Genomic DNA, 24,853 nt, shown 5'->3' with positions numbered 1-24,853 from the left:
TGGTTCCTTTTGGTTTTCACCAAGAGACCTCCTATTGTATTTTTTGTTATTTTCTCAATTTTGTGACTAGAAGATGGAGCCGACTCCCCAAAATATGCCATGATGTTTGGATCGATGGAAAATCTAGACTTGTGATCACCTTGTGGTAAATCTTCATGGAGCTCAAAGAATTCTATGATGGCATCATCATTTTCAAACTGGTCAAACATTGGTGGTCCTTGTTGGTCCCAATCAGTAAGTTTAGGGAAAATTAGGGAAATTCCATCATCGGTATTGAATAAGCTATATTTGGATATCTACTTCAGTGATATTGTTAGGATCATGTTCAGAAGTAGGAGGGCTTGGATCCTAGAATGTTTCAATCCAAGGGGAAGAATTGGTTTGAGGGATAGGTGGATTTACACATTTGTCTTCCATAGGTAGGCTACTAGGGTCAGAAAACATATGGTCAAGACCAAGGAATGTATCGAGATCATCAATGTTGGATACAAATTGGGTGGGTTTGAGTTGGGTGTTCTTAGATGCCTTGTTATTGTTTGAAGCATTCACATCCTTAGACAAGGATGACTTAGTATTAGGAAGGCCCAAAACAAATGGTTTAAATCCAAGTCCCAAATTTTGAGGTCATCCTAATGCAATGACGGGTTGAACAATGCCTTGCTTTTGAGGTCCTAGGCCACTACATCCATCATATCCCTTTTTTTGCATGATGGTGAATCCAGGTCCATACTTGTCAGGGGATATAGGAGTAAGTTCTTGTTCTACTTTAGCCTTCTCAATCCATGTAGAGGTATTTTCATAGACATGTTCTTCATGTAGTCTGCCTCCACTAGTGAAAGCCATAGAAGGTTTCTTTTGAAATGCAAACTTAGGCTTGTTCTATATGAGTTGAGGTTTACTATATGACTTGGGAGATTAAATAAGTTTTCCAATGTGAAGGGCATGTGACATGGAGTACTCATCACAACCTTGGTCTTGTATTTTGAGCTTTCCTTGGAATGTGGGTGTGAGTACGAAAGGATCAACATACTTGGAGGACTCGAGTGGATTTTTTGCATGGGTTATTGGGACTTGGTATGCAATGGTTCCTCTAAGATTGGCATAGAATTGGAAGGGATTTGGATCACCTAGAATGGTGACTTCCACATTATTATAGGAGAATTTCAAGCATTAGTGGTATGTAGAAGGCACTGCTTTCATAGCATGGATCCATGTGCAGCCTAGTATCATGTTGTAGTTCATTTCAATATCTAGGACTTGGAATAAAGTGTTCTAAGTAACTAGACCAACTCTAATAGGTAAGATGATGACCCCCATAAAGAAACATTCACCATCATCATAGGCTTTGATTGTGATCCTTTGAGAACGATCCACATCATTTTTAGAATAACCCAAACCTTTGACTACTTTAACTGCACAGATATTTAGCCATACTCCTCCATCTATCAAGACACATTTGACATTAACATTGTGGACAAAGAGTTCAAGGTGGAGGGGATCATTGTGGTTGAGTTTGTCTTTAGGAATATCTCAAGGGGAAATTGTGCCATGCTATAATGTAGATAGGTTCCCAACCATGGCTTGGAACTGGGCAACATCAATGTTATCTAGGACTACTTACTCTTTAAGGGCTTGATCCAAGATCTTCTGATATTAGGGAGATGCACATAGTAGGTCCAAGATGGATATTTGCATAGGGGTCTTGCCGACATATTCAATAAGGCTATAATCAGATGAAGTAGGAGTAGTAGGTCTACTAGGGGGTGCAGGTCTAGTAGAAGTAGTAGACCTAGATGGGGCTCTAGGTAGGGTGTTCTTGGTACGACATGTAGTGATATTGCAATGAGGGTCTTTATCCTTAAATGTGAATGTGGATATGTAGGAATTTGACTTATTAAAGAAATTGATGGTGTAGTCATATCCAGTGCATGTGTAATTCACATTACCTTTTGAGTTGGAGTTTTAACTTGATGGTTTCTCTTTGTCATGATTACCCAAAGGATCTTTGAATATAGTGTGATCAGAGTTGGATGCTATTAGTGATGGATCAATTGTGATTACACCATCATCAATAAGATCTTGTTTTTGCATGCTTTAATTGGAAACATGATGACGTCTTATTTTCTTTGGTGCAATGGTAATCACATAATTTTTTGTCATCCCACCAATCTTCTTTAGTTAATGGCTCATCTTTGATTGGGGGTAATTGTAGGAAGTTATTATTGAGTAATTGTTGTAGTGTAGTCTCAAGAGGTTTCCCCAATGGTGTGAATTTCCTATCCTTGGTTCTAGGGTGTCTTTGGGGTTTTTCCTATGTGGAAGTCTTGGTCTTATATTGTGGGGCTGATGTTTGATTGGGAGTTGGTAAGTTTGTAGGGTTTGCACCTTTCAAAGTCAGTTGAGGGTGTGTTGTGCTAATCATGTGGGCATCCACAATGCCATCATTGGTCACATTTTTGTTTTTATAGAAATTTTTTGCCTTGTCATTAGATGAATTGGTGTTTGTGTTTTCCTTGTTTATCTTGAGGATTCCCTTGTGGATAAGAGCATCTTCAATACTAGCCCCTTTTTTCATCAATTTAAAATTGGTGCTTGGACTCTTGATTTTGAGTTCATACATTAAGTCTAGGACTAAGTTTTCAATGCACAGGTTAACTTGTTCTTTAGGAATGTCCAATGAGCATTGTCTGACTAGGCTTCTCCAATGAAGCAAGAATGTGATAAATTGTTCTCCCTTCTTTTGTTTAGTTGAGAACAAATCAGAAAGTGTCACCTCATTTGTAATGTTAAAGGAAAAGTGGGAGATGAACGTGTCTGCAAGCTCTGACCAAGATTTGATAGTACAAGGAAGCTTAGAGTACCATTCAAGTGCAGGCCCACCTAGAGAATGAGGGAACAATCTCATGAGGTAAGTGGTCTCATCACTGAGTTTGGTACAAGAGGCAAAAAATTCTCATATGTGATCAATAGGGTTGCCTTTTCCTTGGTATTTTTCAAATCTTGGAGCCTCAAAGTGTTTTGGGAATGGAGGCATATATAGACTTTTGTCAAATGGATTAGGATGTAGGTCCCTTTTTGTATATAGAGCCTATTTCTTTTGGACTCCCAATGCTTCAACTTGTTTGGAAAGTTGTTTTAATTGTTGAAATAGCTCTTATTTAGGGTTTTGCATGATAAATTTCCCTTCAAATATTTTGTTCCTATGAGTAGACCATTTGCTATAGCGACAACTATGTCTACTTAGTTTTGACATTTTTGTGTCTGATGATTCTAGTGATGTGTCACTAGGTGGTGGAGGTATGTTGGCACCTCAAAGATAAAAGGGTCCTTGTTATGACACATGTTGGGGTACTTGTTGTGGTATTTGATGTGGCACTTGTTGCGGTATCTACTGCAATTGGTGTACCATGTGTTGTTGTTGTGCCATTTGTTGTGGTTTTTGTTGGAATAGCTTTTTTGGTTACATATGAGACCATGTATGTGATTTTTGTTGTAGAGGTATCTGATGGGATTGTTGTGGCACACATTGCTATTGTAACAAATGTTTTTGGTATGCATTTTGTTGCTCAAGTTGTCTTTGGTATTCCAATTTTTGTTTGAGTTGCTCTTGTTGTTTAGAAAACATGGCTTGTTGTTGGAATTGCTGTTGATACATTGCATAGAAGTCAAGTGGGTTTACATTGGATTGCGTGTTAGAAATGTTGGATCCCCTCACCACTTGAGGTTGTTGTTTTTGTGGTTGATGTTGTTGTTGATATGTTGAATGTGTGTTGGAAAAATTTGGTCCTTGGACTATTGTAAGTTGATGTTGTTAGGGTAGTTGGTTATGTCCTTGCAAATTGACCACTATGTTTGTATTGTTGTTTTGGCACCTTTGTGTGTTAGAGGTTTCTCCTTGGGACATCATATTAACTTGAACATGAGGTGAATTTCTTTTGGGAATAGGTGTAATGTCAACAAGACATTTCCTTTTTGTATCAATGGGGATTGTTATAGCTAATGTTTCACATGGTGTACTTGTGGGAGGCTCCATAACATTTGATTTCATGACACTTGGTAGAGTTAGGAGCAAATGTGCACTTTGTTGATTTGACTCCAAAGGAGGTATGTTTGGCATCCCTAGATCACAAGTCCCTTTAGGTGCATCTTGTTGTTGCATCATGTGACTAAAATTGAGTCTTAATGTCCTCTTGGGATATTTATGGAGAGTCTTGTTTCCCTTCATTGGTTGTGGTTCATCAAGCAAGGGATTAATGTTGATGTGTTCAAATGTACTTTGGAGGATTTTGATTGTGGGTTCTTGATGGGACCTTATAGGTGCCATTATTGTGTTTGAAAACTCCAAAGGTTGATTTCCCTTATCTAATTTCAAATTGATCATGGGTTGTATGTTTTTAATGGTTGTGTTGGTTTGATGTTTGGACTTAGGTCCCTCCACATTTGGGTTGAATTTGACAATTTCTTGGGCTGCCAAAAGTTTGAAGTTCTTGCAAAAGTTTTTCTCTTGATGTGTCCTACCCATTTATTCATTAGTGACACCATAGCTAGTGTCATAATCATCACTAAGGTGCACAATACCTTGTTGTGTGTTTGATGTATTATAGTTGAAGGCATTTGTGTTGAATTTGCTAAATTCAAAGGAGTATGTTTGTTCATCCCCAAGTGTGGTTGGTACACTTCCACCTCTAGGTGGTATCATAATGAATATAGGTTCAAAGTTAGGACTCCATTGAACCATCCCATGTGTCGGGGAAGTGTTTGAAGGAAACCTCATGGTAGGTGCATTGTTTAGGGTTTTTTGTATCATCTCTTGGTTAAGGTGATCTTGCAAATACATGTTTAAGGGGTCTGCAAGTAAAGGTTGTGATGCCTCAATTTGGTCTTTGTCAAAGGTTTTTTGGGATTTATTGATCTTCTTCTATCTTGGATGAGGTTTTAGTTGTGTTGGTGCCTCAAATAATAAGGCTTGATAAAATTCTTTAGGTCTTTGAGCTGATTGTGTCCTAGTGAGTGCTGGCATGATACCTAAGGATGTAGATATGAGTGTTTTTTTTGGATTTTTAGTGTGAAAGGATGTTATGCAGCCTAGGAAAATGCTAAATTAAGTAGGGTTTTGATATGCAAGATGAAAATGTTCTAGGGAAACTATGCAAATGAAAATGCAAAGTGACGTTTTGGAGGTTGACTGAAGGAGATGAAAATGATCCTATAGTATGAAAAATGAAGGTTAGGGTTAGATTTTGGACTTGGGAATGATGCTAGGGGTTGATGTATGCAAGGTGGAGTATGAAAGAGATGGTTCCCTAGGCTTGATAATGAAATTTGGGATATGAAAAAAGAGGATAAGTGATCAAGAAGACAATTTGATTGATGGACAAGTTGATAGGGTTTGATAGTGAGAATAATACCAAGACTTTGAACAATGCAAGATAAAGGGGATATACCACTAGGGCAAGTCAAAATGATGTTCAGGGACACTAAGATTATGATGAGGCTAATGATAAAGGTATATGAAAGGTTTTGGACTTAGGTTAAATCTTTAGAAACTATTTTGTCTAAGAGTTTAACCTTGTGATAATGGACTTTGGATCTTGACCAAAAAGTGATAAAAGACAAAAAGATCAAAATGATAAAAGATGAAAATTTAAAATCTATCGAGAAATACATAGAATTTGACCAAAGAAAATGATAAGAAAATTTAAAAAGACTAGTCAAGATCCATCATCCATCAACACTAGGAGATACTCTAAGACTCATACTTTGTTCAAACTTTTGACTGAATTCAAAGGTTCTAGGGGTTCAAAATGACATTTAGAGAGCTCAAAATGGTGGGTATTCTAATTGGATATGCAATATAGACATTTATTAAGATGAAAAATGATATTTTGGGTGCAAGATGTAGTTTTGAGTCATGTGCAGAATGAGGACCTACAGAGGCTCCTAAATGCAATTTTGGGGTCCTAAAACGTAGTTTTAGGGCTTGAAATGGTCATATATGTGCCCAACTACACCATAAAAGCACCAAGTGTGCTCCAATAGTACCAAATATCCTTATGGTGTAGTTGGGGCTAGTTTGGGCATAGTTTTTAGTTTCATGGTGTAGTTGGGAAGTTGAGTTGGATGTGTGTTGAATCTGAGCAAGGTGGTTGTCAAGTTGCTATGCCAGGAAGCTAGGATGTAGGGGTTGATGTTAGGATGAGTTAGAAGATGTAGAATGGAGGTTATGACCAAATAAATGATGTCCTAAGTGAAGGAAATGAAGGTTAGGAGATGTAGAATGAAAATTAGGGCATGTTGAGATGGGAGGCCTATCCAGGTACCTAAGGACACTGTTAAAGTCTCAAAATGTTGTCTGGAAGCCCAAACTAGGTTCTTAGACTACCAAGTGCACCAAAATAGTAACAACTACACCTATGGTGTAGTTGGGGCTAGTTTTAGTGTAGTTGGTAGTTTTAGAGCGTAGTTGGGAGGCAGGGCTAAAACTAAGGCAATTCTAGGTGTTAGGGTTTCCAAATTAATGCCACAATGAGGTAAACAATAGAGGACAATATTAAAACCAAGATGAGGTTCAAAATGATGTTTATGACACTAAAAATGATGGTCAAAGTGTGAGAGAAGAAGGTTGGGTATGCAAAGATGCAAGATGCAAGTTTGGGGGTTGAAATGCAAAGAATGAAGGATGCAAACTAAACCCTAATGAATGTAATGTGAAAGGTGAGGGATACTAAGTGAGGACTAAAATATGCAAGATGAAGCCTAGGTAATGAAAGTATAAGGCCTAAACTATGGTGAATGCAAGTGGTTCTATACAAGGATACAACCTAAGGTATGCCAAGCACTTCTAGGGATGTAGTGTTCCATATTTCCCAAGTTTAAGTTTGAATTTTTTTGACCAAAGTTATAATGTATTGATAATTTTTTATGTTTGGAGAAGGTGTAAACAATATCAAAGTTGTAAATTTGAATTTTGGCTTTTATCTTGATTAATGTTTTACACACACACAAAACACATTAAGACAAGAATAGCTATTGTTAAAAGTGAACAAACACACCACAACCTAGGCTTTTAGGACTGTATCTACTAAATTCCCACTTGAATTGATGTTTAGCTGTGCTTATCCAAAGTAGACAACCTAGGATCTTGGCACCATAGGCTCCCCCTTACAATGCACTCACTTCTTAGGGCTACTAAGATCTTCTTCTTAAGGGGCATGACTTCCCAAGGGATTGTTGCCTCTACTAAGGACCACGAGAATGTAGGATGTCTTCACAAGCATGGGTGATCCCTTGAGCTAGTGGATAGAAAGGATTTTGGCCACTAAAACATAGTTTTTAGTAAGGGCATTCCATTGAACAAGTGAATGATAAAATTTTGTAGAGGGTCTCCTAGCCCAAAGAACTAGGGTTTGATGCACCACAAGGGTTCTAGAGGAGAGCTATCACACAGCAATATTGCTGACATGACTTTCACTGTAATGAAATTTTATATAGTGGCTAGAACATTGACCTAGATTTGGCTTGTTACCACTCTAAAGTTATCCCTTGGCATACCCAATATCAAATATCTTGGTCCAAGTTAGGCTTCACTATAGAAGTTACATGAATTTCTCTTACACCCAAGATCCATGAATGGTGAGGGGAGAGGATATGTCACTAATACATTTGGCATCAATTTGCGATGGCTATGTGTCGCAATTATGATAGATGTGTCGCCATTGTGACAGTAATAGACATCATTGTTTTTCAGTCACAAATTATGATGTCTATCCTATACCATCACAATTATGACACCTTTCCATCGCTATGCAACCACTATATTGTGCCATCAACCCTATCACAATTCTTGTGGTTGACATCGCAGTTGTGATAGAAACCCCGACAATTGCGATGGAAGTTATTGTCATAGCTACAACAAACCCTTTGCAATTCTTGTGGTGAACATCATAATTATGATAGACACCCTGGAAATTGTGATGGTAGATGGCATCATAGCTACAACAACCCTGTCGCAATGCTAGTGGTTGATGTCACAATTGTGATGAGTACAAAGTAAAACAAAAACAAAAATTCCTCAGTTGAATCTTGATAGCAATATCATAAGTATCTAGTACTCTAGGTGTTGCATACCTTTTTTTTTGTATCCACTATTTTAGAATCTTCAAAAACACTTAAAGTTTCAAGAATGATTTGGGTACAACATGGTGAGATATATTTTCATATTATATATATCCTAGATCCACATAACTTCATTCCAATTGCATCATTGCATCACTTTCAGATTGAATAGGAATGCCTTAATAGTAGCTAATATATTTCCATACATATATTATTCCAAAATCAACCTCAATGATATGTGTAGCTCTATTAAAGTTTTAATTTTTGAATAATTGTGCACATAGATACACCACAAACATTTATCCTAATATATAAGAGCTGTTAAAATCAAAATACAATGTTGACTTCATCAAGATTACGCAACATCATATTTGTGTCATATCCAAATTAAGTCTTTAATAATTAATTATGAACATGGCACTGAGAAAAAATTGGTAACAAAGGTTTCTTCTGATGTGCAGCTGTTATCCTGGACTGAAATAGGATTTTCAAATATAGCTGGAGAGATTGCTTTGTCAGCAGGCCTGATAATTTGGTTGACATCAATAAAACCCATCAGACAATGTTTCTTTGAATTCTTCTACTACACTCACCACCTATATTTGATATTCATCATCTTCTTAGCACTACACATTGGAGACATGGCATTCTCTCTTGCACTACCTGGAATTTTCCTTTTTCTTCTTGACCATTATCTCCGATTTATCCAGTCACAAAAAACTGTACATGTTATATATGCCAGAAAACTATCTTCAAGCATAGTACAACTGGCTATTGCAAAGCACCCAAGTAAGTATACATGCCTTATTAAACTCAATTTGTTTATGTACAAATAAAAATAGGTGGACTTTGAGTGGAAAAGATACAAATAAAACAACATTTAGTTTCAACTTATATTTATCTTGCATAAGCAATTTTATTCATGAACCAAATCATTTTAGGGCTCACAGATTACAAAGTAAGGAATCCATTATTCTGTGTTTCTATGAACTGAGTTATGTGCATTTATATCAGATTCTCATTCACATCAAACTATGTTATTCTAACAAAAATTTTAAGCATATTTGAAGATATTTTATACCCCCTTGAACCTTAGGAGGAGTTCGCTGCTCATTCATTTAACTTATGTCGATTATTTTCACATCATTTGACAAAAGGCTCATTCAGACATTTTAAGATAGTTTTTGAAAAGCTGTCAGAGTATTAGTATGTCTATTTTCAACTTTTGATGTTTTAAAAGGATTTTGAGATTTTTTCTCATTTTAATATTTTTTTTCTGCGTTAACTGTCATTATAGGTTCTTTAGGGAATAAGGTAGAGTTTCAATCTGATCTTTAAATGTTTTTTGATTATTGGGAGACCAAGGATGGTTAGGAACTTTCTAATATTGTTCTATTTGAAGTTTTGATCTGCTAGTAAATGTAATTGCTAGCCACAATTACAATTTCATTTACATACCTAAAACTTATAATTTTGTATACCTTATTTATACAACATTTTATTGTCATATGCATATGAATATGAGAAGATCAACAAGTCTACTATGGAAACACAAGTTAAGTACATACAATGTAAATGAGTCAAGACACTCTTTGACTAAGCAACTTCTATACATGCAGGGCTGGTGTATAACCCTATGAGTGTTACTCTTTTGAACCTTCCTTTTATATCACGTTCAGAATGGCATCCTTTCAGCATTGTTTCTACTTCAAGCATTGACTCAGACCAATTCTCTATACTAATCAAGTGCCAACAAGGATGGACCAAAAAACTTGACAACTTCATGGAATGTATGAACTTTGTGGAGAGACCTTCACATCTTCAAGTAGCTATTGAAGGTCCTTATGGTCCAACTTCTAGTGGCTTCTTAAGGTATCAAATTATCTATTCAGTTTTATTATTATATGGTAAGACTGTTAGATTATCATGGTGAGAAAACATAAGCTACAACATATATTATATTGTGCATATATTTGGGCATTAGTCAACTTAAATCAAGACACAAGATATGCTTAAAAGGTGATGATACAGTTAAAAAGCCTTGATAACTCCTACAATTAGTTACTCAAGAGAAAATACTATAACTTGACCAGGGACCATTACAATTTTTTCCAAAAATGTTAAAAATATGCCTTATTCATCCAAGATAAAATGTAAAATATGTAATCTCAATTATGTTCGTCTGTGTAGGTATGAAGCATTGGTACTAATTAGTGGAGGGAGTGGAATAGCCCCACTACTGAGCATTTTATCAAAAACATTGCATCGACATAATATTAACAATGGAAACCATGTTCGCAGGGGAGTCCTACTCATATACTCAATCAAAAAAGCTGAAGATCTGTGTGTCCTAAATCTAATATCTCCCTCAACTATCTGTCCAAATTATTCTAGGCTGGTGAAAGTAGAGGTGCAAGCATATGTAACTTAGGCAAAAACCCCAAATACTGAAATGGGAAAGCTGGATGTAGAGGGAATACCTTTAGCTACTAAAATATTTTTTCACAATGACCACAACAAAGGAGGAAAAATCTCTGAGGTAGATACATGTATGGGTTCTCTACATTCTATAACAGGCACAAACAATACTTGATGGCATGCAACAATAATTTTTTCTACATTATTAGGATACCTTATATTGAGCATTGTACTAAATCACTTCTATATATAACCATTGGATAACAATATTTACACTGTGTTCCCATGGTGGGCCAGAGGTGTTGGTGTAAATTAGTACTTTACTATTTACACTTACTTAAGTTTACTTAGGTTAATGCATTATTTAATTATTTTGCATTATTTTATTATTTTTATTTATGAGACACTTAGAAGTTTTCAAACCTTGTGATTTGTCATGTTGACAACATAGGAGTATGCAACTTTATTTGAGCACATGGTGTCTACAACACTGTTTTGCGTGTCCCACCCTTCTAGGCTTATCCTCTCATCATCACACTTACTTCCGTGCTTAATGGAGGATAATCCATATCTGGTGGACATGTGCTTGGTTGTCTAACACATCATGGTGCTAAATTCTATGCATTCTAGAAGTTGTCCTGTAGCCTTTATAATCAGGCACTCCTAGTGTACTCTAAGCATCAGTTATTGAATATATTGTTATTCTGATCATACTCTCTCCATTTTTGGTCTACAATTGTGCTTGTGTTTGAGTTCTTAAATCTTGGGTGAATTTTTCCCTTAGGAAAATTCTTACATGGTATCAGAGCTTGGAGACTTTCTCTTCACAAGCCGTTAGAGACCTCTTGCATGCTTCATCACCTCAGCTTGAATCCGGAGTGCTGTAGAAATTGGGAGCATCTAGCATTAGATCTGACCTCTCCATTGCATCTGGAACGTTGAACCGGTGAAAATCGACTATAAGCACGCCTACCTTGGCCCATAGTCGACCGTGAGGCAATTTTTTTTGCAAACTGGCACCTGAAGGCACCGATTTGTTGTATGGGTATGATCTTATTTTCAGATCTGTAATTTAATTTTTAGATCTGCATTTTCTCTGTAATTTTTGTCAATTATTTTGTGAAATTTTTTGCCCGTCGGGCACCAGAGAAATTTTTTTGACAGACCTGGATCTGCTATTTGGAGGATATTTCATTTTATAGAGCGCACTACGCTCACCCATATTACATGTGGGATATTTTTCATTAAACACGAGCTTAACATTTCCTTTTCTGGCTCGATCCATAGATTTCAGCATTCACAGAGCAACATCCAGTGACCTGCACAGAGATGGCAAGTTACAAATCTCCAGCAAAATCTCTAAAACTCGGTATCTGCATCTTCAATAGTCCCGACACCTGCATTTTTTCTGGCAAGCACTTTGACTTCTGGCGTCATGCAGAGTTGTTCCAGAAATGTTATCTTCCTGCCCTTTGACTTTTGACCATCGTCGACATTTCCTGAGATCCAGTGGACACAATCGTAGAGGTTTCTTAGGTAGCAAGGGTTTTTGCTCACCCAGTTTCCTAGAAATGAAAAGCCTTCATTCCGGCTATGCAAATTTTTGGCGACATTTTTTCATTTGCCCGCCCATCTGTAGCCTACTGTGCAGTGTACACATCAGTGGATCCAATCCCATATTGCCACATCACCTATGGAAATGAGCCCTATTGCTACATCTGTGGCACATAAATTGACACGTTCCATATTGTGTACAATACAAAATTTCCACCTTGGCGTGTCACGTCAACACAGGTAGTTTTTTTACTGACGTCATCATTTCACGTTGTTAAATTTGATGCCTGTCTGTATGTCAATCCTAGGCATTTTTACAACTGATGCGATGGCCATTTGACTATAAAATTTAACTTTGCAGTTTCTGCTCCAGACCCCTCTCCAGTTTGCTTTTCAATTTGGTAGCCTGACTTTGCGAGCTCTTAACTTGGATATCCGGACTCTAATTCAGGTGCAACTTTTTTTGAAATCAGGTAGAATTTCTTGAATTTTCCAGTTGTAGTGTTGTTTTCTAGTTTTGGTGAATAGATTTTGTAGAATTTTCATTTTTTGGCGACTATACTTGCATAATCTTGCCTTTTGCAACTTTAGAAGCTCCGTACGAGTACATTTGATCACCTTTTTAGGTTCCATTTTTTTTGAAAGTGCGTATATTTTTGCCTACTTCCCAGATTTGAAGTCAGATTCTAGGGTTGTGTGGACAAATTTCTCACTCTCTGAATTAGGCCTTCTTTGGCATTGTAAGCTTTCATTCTTTTTTAGAATTTTTGTAAAATTAAGCTACAGTGCTTAAGTGACAGATTTAAGCCTTATAAGGCAGTTGTAAAATCCAAATCAGAAAGACCACTTTGATCATTTTAACAAGTGGCTCATTGTAAATGCACTACTTATAAAGTGCCAAAGCATCTTTTTTGGGGGGATCTTTTGATTGAGTAAAAAGGGGGGTGTGTACTATGTTTTTTGTGTCTCTCTATTGCGCTCTTTCATTTCTGCATCATGGGTTTTAAATGTCCTCCTCTAACTTCACGCAACTATTCTACTTGGAAAGATATTGCATGGAGTAGATTAATGGAAAAAGGATATAGTTTGTATGTTGATGGTACTATCACTAAACCTACTGATGCTAAAGAACTCATTGATTAGATAATTTAAGACCAACAAGCTTTAGGTGTTATCAGGAGTTGTTTACATAGCAATCTTCTCTTCCACATTAAAAATTGTTCAGAATCTAAGGAAGCTTGGGATAAACCTGAATAGTTGTATGGTAAAGTGGATGAAGAAAAGGGCTTTCAGATTGAAGATGATCTACTTCTCTTGGATCCTAAGAATTATGACACAATTCAAGATTATATCATTAAAGTCAATGAGTATAGGGCACTTCTAAAAGATTGTGGAAATCCCATGAAGGATGATAGGTTGATATATACATCACATCCTTAAGAAGCTACCTTCTGAGTACGCCAACTTTGTTTTGAGATTTAATACTCACAAGTTGACCATGGGATCTACTTACCAGAAACCTTCCTTTGATGGATTTTCAGACATGTTGATTGTTGAACAATCTCACTTGTTGGATTTTGGTCTTCTCAAGTCATCCAAGACCAAAGCCTTGGTGGCTAGTGATGCTCAGAAATCTAGTCAAGGGGGAAAAATCAACAACAAGAAGAAGCTGTGGAAGCAGAAAACACAATCTGAGACACAACATGACTCCTCTCAATAAGGCGGTTCTTCTTCCAATAAGAAAGGATCTAATGAAAAGAAGGACAAACTCTTTTGTGCATACTGTAAAAAGCCAAATCATGACAAGCATCATTGCAAAACCAAAAGAATCGATGAGTTAGAAAATCTACTCAAGAAGAATAGAATTAAAGTGCCAGGTACTTCCAAGGATTCTACTCCAACCTCTTCAAAGGGTAAAGGTCAAGCACTTATGGACAACACAAATTCTTCTTCAGAATGGATACTTGACTCAGGTGCCTCTTACCACATGGGTTCTTCAAAGCAAGATTTTTCTTCATTGAAGCAGTTAAAGGTGCCACACATCATCGTGGGAGATGATGCAAAAATGGAAGTTGAAGGGAAAGGACATGTAGAAATGGAAGATGGGGAATTAAAAGATGTACTCTATGTTCCAAATCTAAGCTCTAATCTCCTTTTAGTTTACCAAATCACTCACCTTGGAGATGGTCATAAGGTTGAGTTCCTTCCCAATTCAGTGATGGTGTGAAGTCTTAAAGATGATTCATTGGTAGTAGTTGGGAAAGTCAATGATGACAGGAGGCTTTATTCCTTCTCCCATTTTGTGCCTAAGAGTTCTTCTCAAGCCTTGTTAACTCACTCTCCTTCAAACATCAACTTATGGCATGAGCAGTTTGGTCACCTTGACTTTCGCTCTCTTCAGCAACTTTTCTCAAAACACATGGTTAAAGGTCTACCCAAAATCAACTTTTCTAAGGGGGAGTGTTCATCTTGTTTAGTGGATATGCATCTCAAGGAGAAGTATGATAAAGGGAAGTCTTCTCGAGCTCCAGTTGTTCTTTAGCTAGTTCACATGGTATTAGTAGGACTATTTGCAGTGACTTCAGTCAGCCAAGGCCGCTACATACTCGCATTTGTTGATGACTTTTCAAGATTCACTTGGGTCTTCTTCCTTCATCACAAGAATGAAGTAGTTCACAAGCTTCAAGAATTTAAGACTCATGCTAAACCTAAGTAAAGGAAAGCCATCAAAGTATTAAGAGTGGACAATGAGAATAGATATGCTGACAGGATACTTAAGAACTTTTGCAAAATTGAGAGAATTGATCTTCAGAACTCACCAGCATTCAGTTCCCACAAGACAGATGTTGTAGCTATGAGGATTAGGAATTTCAAGACCATGGCAAGTTGCATGATAAAGACCAAGTCTCTTGATCCTACATTAGAAGTTGAAGCCATTAGTAGTGCTACTCACATACTTAATAGGCCTCCTCATCTAGCCTTAGATGGCAAGACTCCTTTTGAGGCATGGTGCGGCAACTAGTTGTGAATCACCTTAGATTCTTTGATTGTCCAGCATGGGCAAACCTTTCTTCCAAAAGTTGCAAGGCACTGATAGCTAGGCCTTGTACCTTTATTGGTTATGAAGATATTTTGAAGGCTTACAGATTGATAGATCCTAAGACACATGTGCTTTTTGTGGAGAAGGATGTTCACTTTGAGGAAAGTTCACCGATCTTGTCCTCTACTCCTCTTCGCACTTCATACACAGTGGAAACTGATAATGACACTAGTGATAGTACTTTAACAGGTTCAGATATGTGGGGTTTTGTTGACAGTTGCAGTGAGAGGTCACATCAGTCTAGTCCACGTGCTTATATTGCCACAATGAAAGGTCCATCACAGCATGGTACATCTAGTCTTCCAGCTCCAGCTTCATTTGACTTGGGAGACAAACTTGAGGAAAAACATCTTCTCATTGATGATGATACTTCTATAGATGTTGCGAGGGCTCACTCTGACCCTCATGTCCATTCTCTACATGATCAATCTTCACAGGTTGGTGTGATTGTGGATCCTTATGAACAACAATTAGTGGAGGCCTCTTTGTCAGTAAAAGAGACAAATGGTTTAGTGGAACAGGTTTAGCAGACATCCTTGGCAGATCTGCACTCATTCCTTTTAGAACAGTTGGAAGGGGTCAACTTCAACATCAGTACAGGGATACTTGAGTAGGTTTTAGGACCAACACTCATCTTCATGACTGTACCTTGTGCATTGTTTCTTCCTAAGGGGAGGAACACCATTTTGCATTCATGGACCAACTTCTTCATCGGAGGAGTCTTCACTTGTTGGCATTCTTTTTTTTTTTTTGGGGGGGGGGGGGGGGGGGGTGGGAGCCTATTCTGTCTCTCTTCCTTCTCTTATTCTCTTTTGTATATATTGGATGTATGTCATAATGGGGGGGTCTTGATTACTCTGTCCATCGATGCATCCTTCTCTATCTCTCTTTTTGAGGGAGGGTTTTTCCCATGAGGTTTTCCCTCTTTCCCCACTTTATGAGAGATTGCATTACATTTCATTATGTACATGGGTGCCTAACATGGCCTAGTAGCTGGGACCCATTCTGCATCTACATCCTAGTTCGTAAGCTTAAGCACATTGCCCTAAGTTGCACTTAAGGGGCGGTGTTGGTGTAAATTAGTACTTTACTATTTACACTTACTTAAGTTTACTTAGGTTAATGCATTATTTAATTATTTTGCATTATTTTATTATTTTTATTTATGAGACACTTAAGAGTTTGCACACCTTGTGATTTGTCATGTTGACAACACAGGAGTATGCAAATTTATTTGAGCACATGGTGTCTACAACATTGTTTTGCATGTCCCACCCTTCTAGGCTTATCCTCTCATCATCGCACTTACTTTCGTGCCTAATGGAGGATAATCCATATTTGGTGGACATGTGCTTGGTTTTCTGACACATCATGGTGCTAACTTCTATGCATTCTAGAAGCTCTCCTGTAGCCTTTATAATCAGACACTCCTAGTGTACTCTAAGCATCAGTTATTGAATACATTGTTATTCTGATCATACTCTCTCCATTTTTGGTCTACAGTTGTGCTTGTGTTTGAGTTCTTAGTTCTTGGGTGAATTTTGCCCTTAGGAAAATTCTTACAAGAGGACTTATAACATTTATGTGCATGAGTTTGGGGATTGTGATCTTTTGAGGCTTAGTTTATATGGTTTGGAAAAGAATTCAAACCAAGAAAGTCCACAAGTCAACACAAGAGATATATGAGATGTAGTCAAGAGGCAATATAGGGGAGCAGCAAAGTGACACCATTTTAAGTGGATGCAGTATCCATTATCATCAATGACCTAATCTTCAAGGTAACTTCATTTCTTGTGTAATAAAAAAATATTTTGTCCCTTATGGATCTGCTATGGAAATCATGGAAGGATGCCACCCGATTGTTTGTTCACCATCTATAACTAAGCAAAGCGACTAGATGTGCCAAAACTTGGGCTAGGGGAAATTCAAAAAATTTATACTGGGCTTACATGGGTCTAGCACTAAGCTATAAAGAATTCATGAAACACAATATATTTTATATTTTTTAATTTTATCTATCTAAAAATTTCAGAAAAGTGCAAAACCATACATTCTTTGTAATTTCTAGTAGAAAAGTAGGAGTTTCCATTGCAAATCAAATTGTGATATTGCTATTAGGATTCAACCATGTAGTTTTTGGGTCAAATTCAATGATCCATGTTTCATGAGTAATGGTTCAAAAGAGCCCATCTCTCATGAGAATGAATGGAACACTTGGCATTCATTGCACTCATTGACCCATGAATGGAACACCTAGATGCAATGAGTGCAAAGTGTTCCATTCACTCTCATGAGATATGGGTTCTTCTAAACCACTACTCATGAAACATGGGCTAATGTGTTTGACCCAATAACTACACAGTTGAATCCTGATAGCAATATCACAAGTATCTAGTACTCTAGGTGTTGCATACCTTTGTTTTTGTATCCACTATTTTATATGGCTCTATTATGAACTAAAACATTCTTGTAGTTTTCTTGACCCAAATACTTATAATTCTTCTTTGTGATTGGCATGTCAAATTGGAAGACATCATTGGAAAATTTGGTCTGGAAATGGATGGAAAAACTATGGGTGTTATAATGTGTGGACTAGAAAGTATGCAAGAAAGTGTAGCATCAGCCTACAGGAGTCACACTTATTAGGTTTCAAATCCTCTGCTACACTGGATTTTCACTCCATTAGTTACACTCTCTAGTCAAGTCTTCTGACAAGATTTGAAGTCCTACTCACTTTTCTTTCTCAAATGCACCTGTGTATGCAAAAAAAAAATTGTACTTTGAACATTCACCATACTTCATGAATTTTCCTATATCATGTCCAATAATTTATAGAACCCACACAGTATTTTCCTCTTTACCAAACTCTGTAGTTTTCTTGAGTATTATGTAACTTTTATGTAATGAATTTAATAAGCATGATATACTTTGAGCCATTCTAGAGGTTTTAACTTTTTTCTTTGTCTAACTTTTCCTTATGGTATCAGCTGAGCATTCTCACAAATGTATCAAGAATTAAAAATAAAAAGAAATTTCAAGATTATGGAAGATTTTGGATGATGTCATAATACTAAGATTAGGTGCAAATTATTTGGATAAATATGTAATAAAATTTTATGTTCACGGCATTAGAAAATAATTAAACACATAACCAAGGGACATAGATCTCCTTTCCCTTTGTACAAATATTTGATAATAACAATAACGTGTATTCCATATCTATTTTTAATTGGATTAAGAAGAAAAGTTAACAACATTGTTACAACAAAATCACAGTAGCATCATGAACAAAATAACTATAGCAACAACATTATAGCAGGAGGAGAAAAGCCCAAAGGAAACTAAGAGCCAAGGTAAAAAGGATAAGCCTCGAACTGAAAGTACCAATAAAGGTGAGGAAGGAATAACTACAGGTAACAAACAAGATCCTCTAAAGGATAATGTCACAGAGAGGGAATTAAGGAAGGATGGGGACCTTCTTGATAAAAAAGAAGGAAGAACTATAGGATGCCCAAGATTGTGAATTGGATAAACATATGGTGAATTTGCCTAATGTGGACTAGAATGTTGGTGAGTTGGAAGGAAGGCTTTGATGCTATGGGGGGAAAAGGATTTATTTGGGGGTCCAAAAGAAACTAGGATTGAAGAAATTAATACTGAGTAGGCTAACTATGTCATTGATGTTCCTAATGATATGGCTAGGGAGGTACGAGAGGGAAATCTTGAATTTCTTCACAAAGCTAAATTGTGGGTTGATATTTCCCTAATGGTTGATAGTTGGATTTATAATGAGGTGAATTTCTAAAAAGGATGGATAGAAATTTGTAGGCTAGCCTAGAGAAAGAAAAAAATAAAAGGATGGAACTAGAAGCCAAGGTTGGTGACATTCTAGGTAAACTTTTGGATTATGAGGCCAAACTTCGCTAGCTTATCAAAACTAGTGAGTAGAATATGAATATGGTGACTTCTAGTCTCTATGCTACTACTGCTAGTCTAGGTAAGAGAAGTACAAAAGAAATTGTGTCCCCTTCTAGTATCTCTTTTAGTGGTGGTCCTAGTAAGCGTACCGGGTTGAGCACAAAGAAGGCAATTGAGGCAGCTCCTAGTTTGATTGTGAAGGACTCTATTGAAGAAGTGGCTAGCCTTGGGAGGAACTTGGCTAAGGATGTGAAAGAGCTATCCTAGTGTTGTGTTGCTTCTTTTTGTCTTTTTGATTGTTTTGTCCTAGTTGTCCTCTGTGTGTTTATTGGTCTTTGGTTCTGGTCTCTGGTCGTGTCTGCTGGTCCCTATGTTTTCCATAGTATGTAGGTGTCTACTCTAATGGGGTTTTGATATAATTTTTACTGTATTAATTACTGAGGTTTTAGGTTCTTGTAAAACTTGTGGTTTTCTGCTACTTTGATACCATGGACTTATTGGCTATATTTTGATAGATTTTGTATGGGGTTTTAGGTCCCCCAAAAAAATATTTTAACATGAATCCAAAACAACATTACAACGATGTTAGAAAGAGAATGTATTTACACATTCATCACATTTGTATTCATTATAACCACAATAGACATATATATCAATGAGGCAACTGTGGACGTGCAACTTCTATTATAAAACTAAAGCTGGAAGAAGGGAGTAGCATAATGTTATAGGAGTGTTAAAGCACTTCTCAATTGCCAATCAATTGAAAACCCCTCTTTCTTGTGCCTTTTCATGCTTCTGTTGGAGAGGCAAGTAGAGAAGAATCTGAAATGTATCATGTTGTAGTTGTCTTAACTCTATCTCATAACTATGCCTAGAGATTTTGGCCTGCAGATTAGTTGCAACATAATGAAAGGATGATACTAGCCAAGTCACTAGAGCTAGAAAATTGGAGCTTGTTTGAATTTCTAATTCTAGTGGGAGAAATGAGTGGGACAAGAGGCATAACATCAAATCTTCCCAACATTTTTAATAACAACAAGCCTGCAAGATTCATAAATCATATTATATGCATGAGAGGATCCAAGAATAATGGATTTCTATGACCATGTGAAATGGAAGAGAGCTGGAATGGGAGTTTTAGCAATCTCACACAAGAACAAAGTCAAAAACAATTTGTTAAATATTCTTCTTCCCAACAAAAAGGGCAACATGGGGTTGGAATGATGAAATTCAAATAGTTCACTTGCTACTAGTCTATAGTTAAGAAGTTCCTACCTTGTCTACAGTGGCAGTAAGCATTTTCCCATACCTGTCCTTACTGCCACTGTAGAAATTTTAAAAAATAGTATACTTTTCTACTTGGATAAGGAAAATTGAGCATGAAGATAATACTTACCTTACCCATAATACTGCACTGTTGACTTATTCCCACCCATTCATAAGTTTTCCCATCAAAATAGTGCACAATTTTCATACCTATCCATATACCTTCACAAGAAAAAACAATAATGACATTAGGACTAGATTTGTATACTGCTTAAACAATCCATGATGCAAAAAAGTGGAAATCAAAGTAAGGTTTGCGATTTTTTCTAAAGATTAAACTCTCCAATTTAGGCTCAGTTACAATAAGGTGAGACATTGAGTCTGACATTTGTGGCCTTGATTATATTATTTATAAGCTTTCTTGTCTTTTCCACATTCCATGAGCATTCTATATTATTTGTCACAACCCATTTTATTAACTCATTATGTGAATAAAAAAAATGATTATTAACTAACTATTTATCTCTGTGCATTTGATGTTTTGACACAATGAACTAAATGTGATGACACTAAATACAAATTTATGTCAATTAGTATTTTATTATTTTATGAATATCCATGACTTGATATCTTGTTAGTCTAAATATTTTCCATAGGTCCTCCTATTCGAATAGTTTATAAATAAGATTGGTAAAATTGATTGTGTTTTGCAAATCATATATAGGCAATATTTTAATTATTTCTATTGACTTGAATTATGATATTTTGATTCTGACATTGTCTAACTACAATCTATTGGCATGAGGTGGATGCTGATCAATCTTTTTCCCGTCTTGCTTGTTGAGTTAGGCATCATCTGGAAAAGGGAGGCTGATCATGATAGTGAGGAAATTGTACTATAAATTTTAAGAACTTGTACAGATGCATAAATTGTAAGTTGATTGTATGATAATGCAGGGTAGACACGCAAAGGTTTTCTCAAGTGTCATCACAAGTATCTATACTCTCATTTCCTTTCTATCATTGCATGAGATCCAATGAAACATAGAGACTCATTGTTTCCCTAATTAATTATGATAATCATATCATTGGTGATAAAACAGTCCCAAGATAGTGTTGAGATCCAAGGATGCAATAAAAAAGCTACAAGTTTAGAACTTCATGACAGTTCAAAGCATGAAGCCTTAGATGCATAGGACAACAGTCAAAACATAGGACAAAATAGAGAAATATTTAGTATCTTATTGAGCTTCACTTTGTTTTGAGAATAGTTTAATATTCTCCACTAAACAAGGCCAACCACGTGAAGGTGGAAGCTCATTTAGCCCCACCCCCCTCCCCCTAACATCACTCTACATTCCCCGTTAACATCTAACATTCATTCATTCTTTCAACCATTAATAAAATGTAACATTCAATCAATATCACATGATAACATTCATTAACACATTAGATTCATTAACATGCAACATTCATCAATATTCTACATTAACACATAATTCATGAACATTCATTAGCACATAATTAAATTCATTGAGACATAAAATTCAGTCATTATCAATTAAGGTATGTAGATGACAATCATTTTTTTTTTCTTTCTATTTCATTTTTCTATGTAAGCTCTAAGAGGAGCATCAGTGTCATCATCAGTTCCCCCCTCATCAGTTGTTCTATTCTCTGTTCTTGATGATCTCAAATTCCTATGCTATTGCAAAGGGGGGTCCTCTACAATAACAAATAAAAGAGTTAAATTAAAAATAATTTATTATAATTGTTACAAGTATTTAATTATTTTAAATAACATAACTGTGGTGCTCTTTACCTGATCTGACCACGTCATTTTGTCTGGACTCAATGTCAACACACTCATGAACATCGACCCCTTGATCCTCTACAACTACTATACAAAATGTTACATTAATCTAAACACCAATTGCAATTACATATAAAAAAATTAATAGAAAATGTATATGCCCACCACTAGGATGCACATCATGTGAACCTTTAGCATCCACAAATTGTGTAGAAGGATTGGCAGGCTACATTCCAACATCCTACACATTGTTATAATTGCTTGCTTAAAATAGATATACTCACTTTATATTGGAACTTAACATCAAATAGACTAATTGGTAAAGTATTCAATTTGAAATAAATTTCATTTAGCTTATTTACCTGTGGCTTAGATGCATCATTATTAGAACCTTCCACACTGATTTCAGCTTGTAGCCATTCAGCCATGGATCTATAGCCTTGTTGGAAGCCAATTCTCTTATCCTCTTCTATGAGTCATCTCTTGAACTCTAAGCCTTGCATTTTTGTGTGGTATGGTGAATTTTACTTGCATTTTTTCATCAACCAATGGAGGGTAGTTAAAATATCAAAAGGAAATGGTAAATATTTAGCAGGGTTTCCAACCCTTGCTACACCTTATTTTGGTCATGTTGGAGTTTTTCTAAATTGTCTTTGGTGTTTGGGAGTCCTAGAGGATCCAATTGCACTCTTGGTTGGGTGTGTAGAATAAAGGTCAAGTGCTACATGTATGCACTAATATGTTAGCAAGAAATACTAATCTATTAAGAAAACCAAAGCATTAACTAACAAAATCAATATAAACTTTAAGAGAGACAAAGAGGAAAAAACTCAAATAAGAATATGAGCCACTAAGGGGCTCTCTCAATGAAATTGTTCTCTTCTTTTAGGGATGTGTCTATTTGGTTAGATTTGGTATGTATGCTCAAATGCTCAAAATAGCTTCAATGGAGGATTCTTGGATTTTGGGTGTGGATAATGGATGTGGATGTAAAATTTACTCTCAAAATGATATTATAACTTTACTTGATGGATTGTGATGAAATGGCTTGGGAGGGGATTCAATTTATAGGCTAAGAGATTGAGGGATGGAGGGGTAAGATGCAAGGATGGGGAAATGGTTAAGAAGGACTCAGATTGCATGAGAGGAGAGCACATGGATTGTGCTTCCTTACAGCCAATTAGAGAGTGACACATGTCATAGGGTGAGTGGGTGGAGGAAAGGGCATGGATGAGTCAAAAAAGGAGGCTCAAAGCCTTAAATGGCCCTCATAAGTGCTTATAAGAGCAATGAATGGGCTTGTAAGAGTCTTTTATAACTTTGTAAGAGAATTCATGACTTGGTGGTTGGGATATTTGGAGAGGAGACTTTGGTTTGGTTTAGGAAAGTCTTAAGCTCACTTAGGAATGTGAAAATGATTAGGGAATGGGTTAGTCTTGGGTTAGGATTAGATTAGGGATGTTAGAGATGTGCAAGTGGATGGCATTCATGAGGGTGGGTGAGTTAGTGGCTAAGCTTGGTTAGTATGGGTGGATGGGGTGGATTAGGCTAAATGGAGGCTTAGGGATAAGTTAGGGGCTATTAGATTTGAGGGCTTTATTTATCAAATAGACTTATTTAATAAATGAGGGTTTTGGAATTAGATAGGAGAATAGGATTTAATTGATAAATGATAGGTTATTTGATTTATCAATTAGGACTATAGATGATTTAATAAGATTAATCAGCTAGGGGATGACAAAGGATTAATTAAATAAGAATTTAATTAATGATGCCTTTATAGATAACTAAATAGGATTATTGAAGCAGTGTAATCAAATTTAGGTGTCTACATTTTGCCCATCTTTGACATAGTGTTGAGACAACACTATTTCAAAGAAGTTCGAATGGAGATAACATGAGGAAGATGTTTTAGCAATAAGGTTGCCCCAGTCTCAGATAAGAAGAGGAGAGACTAGAATTAGATGATGCCCCCTCAAGAAGGTGGCGGAGAGAGAAATGAGGCTCGATGGCTTCTTGAAAAGTACAAGAAATCAAGACAAGTAGAGACATAGATTGGCAAAGAGAAGGGGTTGAATTAGCTCAATACTCTTACTACAAGAGAATGATAAAGGGAGGTCAAATGCATAAGAGGAAGCAAGCTTTTAAGATTTTTAGGGATTGGGGGGAGGATGAAGGAGTAGAGCGTGATAAAAAGGAATCCAGGATAGGGAGAGGGATGATGGGATGATAAAGTTGATGCAACAGGATTTCAAAGAGTTAGATTGGCAAGAGAGATGGGTTTCAGAGATCCCTAGGACTAGGATTGTGGATCTCGAAAGATGAGGCTTGGTGGATTGAATTGATTGGTGGATCCCTAAGACTAGGATTGTGGATCCCTAAAGCTAAAAGTGATGATTGATTCAAAGAGATACTGATGCACAAGCTGGGGTAGGAGAGACAGATGCTGGAGATGGATGGGGGATAATGGGGATGAAGGGAATCCATTGAAGCTTTTTGAGTGGGGGGGATACTTCAAAGAGAAGTACCACCATGTAGTTGAGCACTAGATTTAATATAGGAATGTTGGTTAATGGCCAAGGTTACCAAGAACATCAAGGCCTTTTCACCAACTTTCCAGAGGACTAACAAACTAACTCAAAGAAAACATGCAAGGGTTTCCCCAGCAT

At 36.6% G+C, this 24,853-nt stretch overlaps 1 pseudogene; it reads left to right on the top strand.

Moving 5' to 3' along the window:
- The window catches only part of LOC149565042 (ferric reduction oxidase 3, mitochondrial-like), a 131,558-nt pseudogene extending 113,672 nt beyond the window's left edge, over window positions 1-17,886 (top strand).
- The last annotated feature ends 6,967 nt before the right edge of the window (window positions 17,887-24,853 follow it).

This window comes from Cupressus sempervirens, chromosome 3, assembly GCF_028749045.1.
Source record: "Cupressus sempervirens isolate cs-2001-9-10 chromosome 3, ASM2874904v1, whole genome shotgun sequence".
Taxonomy (NCBI): Eukaryota; Viridiplantae; Streptophyta; class Pinopsida; order Cupressales; family Cupressaceae; genus Cupressus; species Cupressus sempervirens.
The sequence above is the reverse complement of the archived record's forward strand: the minus strand, read 5'-3'. Positions and strand labels throughout refer to the sequence as shown.